Consider the following 5864-nt stretch of genomic DNA (forward strand, 5'->3'; position numbering starts at 1 on the left):
CCAAATTCCAAAGTATGCTAAGTTTTTGAAGAAGCTTTGTACAACAAAGAAACGAATTCGAGAGAAAGAAGTGGTACATGTAAGTTAAAATGTCTCTGCAATGTTGCAAAGGAAGCTGCCACCTAAATTCAAAGATCCTGGTAGTTTCACTATCCCTTGTGTAATTGGTAATACAAGGTTTGAATATGCTATGCTAGATTTAGGTTCTTCCATTAATGTCATGCCATATTCTGTTTATGCATCTATGAATCTAGGAGAGCTTAAAAATGATGGAGTTATTATCCAATTAGCCGATCGTTCTAATGCATATCCGAAAGGAGTTTTGGAAGATGTTTTGATGCAGGTTAACCATTTGATCTTTCCAGCCAATTTCTATGTGCTTGAGATGGAAGATTCAGCCCATTCTCCACCATTGCCAATCTTAATTGGACGACTTTTCTTGAAAACAGCCCAAATCAAGATTGATGTGGCCAAGGGAGCGTTAACGATGGAGTTTGGTGGCGATATGATTAAATTCAATGTTTCTAAATCTGTTAAGAATCCTAATGATGTTCGTTCTTATTTTGCCATAAATGTGATTAAAAATTTAGGGCAAGAACGTTCAGCAGCACCAATCAAGAAGGATGTATCTAGAACCACCATCAAAGAGGGAATTGGAGTGGAGCACAAAGAACACGCCTCTGCCCTCAAAATACCCAATCTGGCCGAAAGCATCCGTAGTGAATTTGTTGACAGTGCTGCTACTTTTGAGCCTTCGTCACAGTATATTGGTGAGCCACCTATTCCAATTCCAATTCCCATTTCAATTAATAGGTTGTTACCTTCTTTGGTGCAAGCACCCAATCGAATCCAAGGTGGTGTGATAGTTTACGTTGACTTTTGGAAACGTAACGCCAAAATCAAGAAGGATCACTATCCGATGCCGTTCATAGATCCAATGCATGAGTATTTTGAGGAGCATGTCGTGGAGAGTGTACCCCTCCATGCCGTGGACCCTAGTGGAGCTTAAAATAAGGTATCATCCAGCTGGAAGACGTTAAAGCAAACGCTTCTTCGGAGGCAACCCATGCGTTTAAATAAAGAAGACCTAGGAATATCCGGCTCCAAAACTAGATTTGTGTTCCTTAACCTTACTCTTTATTGCTTTTACTTTGCCATAATTGTCATGTTTGTTAGTTGTGTTGTTTGATTGCTTGCGTGTGAGTCTATGTTTGAAACATTGAGGACAATGTTTGGTTTAAGTGCGGGGGGTTAAACAAAATGCTTTTCATGACTTATTTTCGAAATTTATCACCTATCACTTCTAAAGTTGTTACTCACTGTTTTGAAGTGTTTTTATTGTGTTTTGAAGTGTTTTAATGTGTCCTATAACCAAAAATCCGAAAATTTTGATAAAAAAAAAAAATTGAAAAAGCTTGAAAAAATACCAAAAATAGTCGTTTTTGTTGATTGTTTGTGTCTTAGGGTACCTTCCAACATAATGATGAGGATTTGGTTTTTAATTGCATGACTGTTAAAGAAAGTTACAAACATGGGTGGATGTTTGATATGCTCTTTGGTTAATACTTAGTTGTAGTTGTCATTTACGAATTCACATGTAATCACAAAGAAAAAAGAAAAAAAATCCAATTTTTGTAACATGCTTGAAGGAAAAAACTCAAACTAATGCTACAACCCTGAGAGACTTGAGCCTATTCTCTGTTTAGAGAGTTATTAATCTATGATGTTTTTGTTTTCTAAAGTCGTGGCATGATCTCATTATTTCTTTGCTTGGTTGCTACTTAGAATGGGTTTTCATCATTTTAGTTCCAAATACTAGAACTCATGCCCATTTTAATCAAAACATAAAATTGGTTGCATGACGAATAACAAGATGAAGTTGTTTAGTTAAAGCAGAGCCAAAAAGCCTTACCCTTTGCATATGTATTGTAGGTTTAACCCTTTTGAGCCTTATTTAGCCTATTTTCTTTGTTAGCCTGCATTATCCTTACCTAGCCTAGTATAGGACTATTCATACCCTTGTTCTTAAAGAATACTGGAGCATGACTTGTTGGGAATTCTTTTTGATTTACAATATGTAGAAAAACAAGTGTGGGGGAAGAATTTGTCTTTGTGAATTGGTGAAGGAGTACGCTTTGTGTTTCAAAAGAAGGAAAAAAAAAACAAAAAGAAAAAAAAAACGCGGAAAAAGAAAGAGAAAAGAAAAAGTTGTGCAGAAAAAGAAAAAAAATGGTTGAAAAGAAGTAAGATGGAGTTCAAAAGTGTTGGTTGTTGAATAAGGGTCCAAAAAAGTTGAATCTGGCCCTAATTGTTGTGTGAAACTCCCATGGGTGTTTAAAGTTGATTTCTACAATCAAAAGTTGAATTTTAAGTGTTGATTTCATTTTGTTGTTTACTATCACTTTAAGAACCTTTGTTTCTCCTTAACCTGTCTTTGCTAGCCAACACCTTAGCCCCATTACAGGCCTTAGACTTCTATCTTGATTGTTACGTGTTTCAATATATGGAGTTTGAAATTGGTACGAGCATATGGAATCCCTGGTTCTCACTTCTGAGTAGTGGCATTTCGTTCATGAGATCAAATACATGTTGTATTAATAATTCCAGAAAGTGCCTTCTTTGTTATAATATATGTGAGTGGTAGTCTACATGTTTACATCAATCGTCTCACATATACTTAGTATAGGAAGTGTAGTCAGAAAATCTGAGTGAAAATAGAGAGTATATCCGGTGAGGAATTGAGGGATTCTCTAAGGCATGCTACTACATTCAAAATGTTGTTGTAATTAATTAAATGCGAGCTAGAGAGTGGTGACTGCGGTTAAGTGTATACTCAAGAGTAAGGATGGCTAAAATCTATGTGAGTAGTGATTTTTAACGTGTCATGTTTCATTGGAAATCTCTAAGGCAATTGTTGGAAGGTTTAGGTTTTATTTTGTTTTCTTCATTTTGCTCGGGGACTAGCAAAAGCTAAGTGTGGGGGATAAGGTTAATAGGAAAACTAACGAAAAAATACTTGAAAACTTTGAGTTTAATCAAAAGGACAAAAATGTGTTGTAAGTGAATAGTACTAGGAGTGACTTTTTAGAGTAAAAATGATGTTTTTCGTTAAAGTAAACAATACCGAGAGTGTTTCGTTAAAACTCCTTAAGTTAATTTATTTTTATTTGTTTTCCTCTTATTTGTATTTTTATGCTCCCTCTCCTAAATCGTATGTTTTAGCAAAGAAAAATAAAAGATATAAGGGCATCGGCATATATAGAACTCAAATGACAGATCAGGTGAAGAATATAATGGAAATAAAAGAATATATATTAACAAGATGGATTAGATTGAAGGTTACACACACACACACACGTACGTACCCAGGAACCATAGGGTGCATAGAGATCCCCCATTCGTTCTTGATGTTATGAAGATCATTGTGGCATATCCCACAATACAACACCTTAAACCTCACGTCCTCATCACCTGTTGGTACACACATATCATATCACACGCAAAGGTTTTCAGAGCAAGAATTAGAGGGAAAAATTAAGGGAAAAAAAAAAAATATATATATATATATATATTTAAAATCTGAAAAACAAGTGATTGAATATATTTATAATTACCTTCTTGAGAAACTAAAGGGAGAGAGGTGGCCAGATGCGTCTCTGGCAGCCCAGCCAAATGCCTTCACAGGATGTTCTTGTTCTGGAGCCTTTTTCCATTTTTGAAGCACTAGGTGCGAGTGTGGAGAAAGTGTAGTCTTTCAAGTATGCGTGTTGAGTGCTCCACAACAGGTTAGAATGCTTAAGGCTTCAGTATAAATATAGAAAAGTAGGGGGCGGGGCCAGTACTCAAACCGAAACCTCTGGTAGGTTGATTCCATATACAATCAAATAATACAGTTCAACATTACGTATGAGGAAATTTTTTTATCATTACTATTAAGTGATGGTAATGTTCACCATCATCATTAGATGAATTTAAAATTTGAGATTTGTCTAGTGGATGACACAAATTTTAAATTTTAAACTCTTTCAATAATAATAATTAAGGTGATAAGTATTACCATCACTTAAAAACGGTCAGGAAAACATTTCACATGATGCATGAATCCCAATTGATTATTTTTTTGTACTATTATATGTATTGTATATTGAATATATTTGTCAATATATATATATATATATATATATGTTCATGCATACGCATTTGATATTTCCTGTGTTGAATTTTGTGAGAAAGAAATCGAAAGAAAGTAGAAGCATGAATTTTTTTTTTTTTTTCATTTTGAAAACCCTAAAATCGAAAAAAAAAAACAAAAAGAAAATGGAAAATCGATGTCGTACTGCGCCTGGCTGACTTCCAACCAAATCGCAATCCTCCAAGCCTGCAGCTTGGCATGCGCCCCACAACGACATCGTTTCGACATCTGGACCACAGCAGCCCTCTAGGCTTGCTGTTGCACGCGAGAACTTCGCTTGTCCCTGGGTTTTCTTTCTGCTGGGCATGCAACCCTGCAACTTGCTAGGCTTTAGAAGTACTTTGGGGATCATTAATCCCACATCAGCCACAATCTTAAGTAGAAGTACTTTTATAGTTAAATAAGATTTGGGCCTAACCCATGAACCTTGGGCTTCGGCTTGTGTACTTATTAATTTCTCAAAGATGGCCTTTCGGCCTGCATTTGATTGACTCTAACAATGTTTACATCGTGCTTTAAAAGTGGGGAGACTGCCACCTCTTAGAAAAGCATAAGAGGCCATGGCGTGAGCAGTCATATTACATGATCTTAGTGTAAAAAGAAAACTAATAGTGCCCACAACGGTAGTTAAAGTCTGGATATTATGAACAACCACCCTTTTACCTTAAATAGTCTCAATAAGCTTTGACACGTCTGATTCCACAATTACCTTCTTCCTCCCCTATTTGAGCAAAGAATGTGGAGCCTTCTAACAAGCAATCTTCAATCCACGTTAAGAAGTACAACAACACTATCTCCGCTTATCAACAATGAGGAGCCGGTGGTACCTACACAAGAAAATTCTTGTCGGAAGATGTTCTCTGAAGTTCACTAGGTTATTAGGGTTCCTATATACTTAGGGTTTGGTCAACTATCGCCTTCGTATCCAGCACGCTATGGGATGATCATTGCTTGATTTATGGGCTGCCTTTATCTTGTCAACTTTCTTGTGATTAGTGATTTCAGATTACTTGTAGATTACAATTACTAATTAGTCAACTTCTTGATTCAAGGAGCCGTCTCTTTATGTTTTAGTTTAAGCCTAACAGCTAGGGGCATGATTTAAGGGATTAGTCATCGTGTATGATGACCTCTCTTGGTTTATTTACCTTGTACATCCTATAATGTTTGAATGAAATACAACAATACAATTTGGAAATAAACATCGTATCAAGGCAAGTAGAATAACATGTCTCTACAATACTGGTGTTTGTTCATTGTTTCTTCTTCAACAATGGCTGAAGATAACCCATTTGGGTTTGAGGCTGAAAGTTGTCATGTTTGGTCTCCCTTCAATCAATCAGAAGTAGATGTAAACCCAAACCAAAGGTTGAGTTCAGTTTTGTTTAAATGAATTCAATTATTTGTCACTATTAGAAAATATCATTTTGCCGACAAATTATAAGCTAACAAAGTAAAATTTTGTCGCCACAAAACACCTTCCTGACGAAAATTTTAATTTGTAAGCTCATAGTCGTTGAATTTGTGCTGACAAAATTTTCGTCGGCAAAAAATATTTATATCGACAAATAAAATGACACTCAGGAAAGCATGTAAGTTTGTCGTCTCTGATAATCAAAAGATGGGCGCGGACTAATTTATTCTCGCGCCTTTTGTTTTTTGGTCTTTTTGA

At 35.8% G+C, this 5864-nt stretch overlaps 1 long non-coding RNA gene across 1 annotated transcript; it reads right to left on the reverse strand.

Annotated features, from left to right (window-relative positions):
• Nucleotides 1–3296: 3296 nt before the first annotated feature.
• Nucleotides 3297–3831, reverse strand: LOC125468128. The gene is made up of 2 exons (XR_007257536.1): nucleotides 3615–3831; nucleotides 3297–3471 (listed from the first exon to the last, which is right to left on the reverse strand). It is a non-coding gene; the product is annotated as an uncharacterized LOC125468128 (long non-coding RNA).
• Nucleotides 3832–5864: the final 2033 nt, after the last annotated feature.

The sequence above is a fragment of a genome, unplaced genomic scaffold (genome assembly GCF_019419815.1).
Source record: "Pyrus x bretschneideri cultivar Hongxiangsu unplaced genomic scaffold, Pyrus_bretschneideri_v1 Contig18, whole genome shotgun sequence".
In the NCBI taxonomy this organism is placed as follows: Eukaryota; Viridiplantae; Streptophyta; class Magnoliopsida; order Rosales; family Rosaceae; genus Pyrus; species Pyrus x bretschneideri.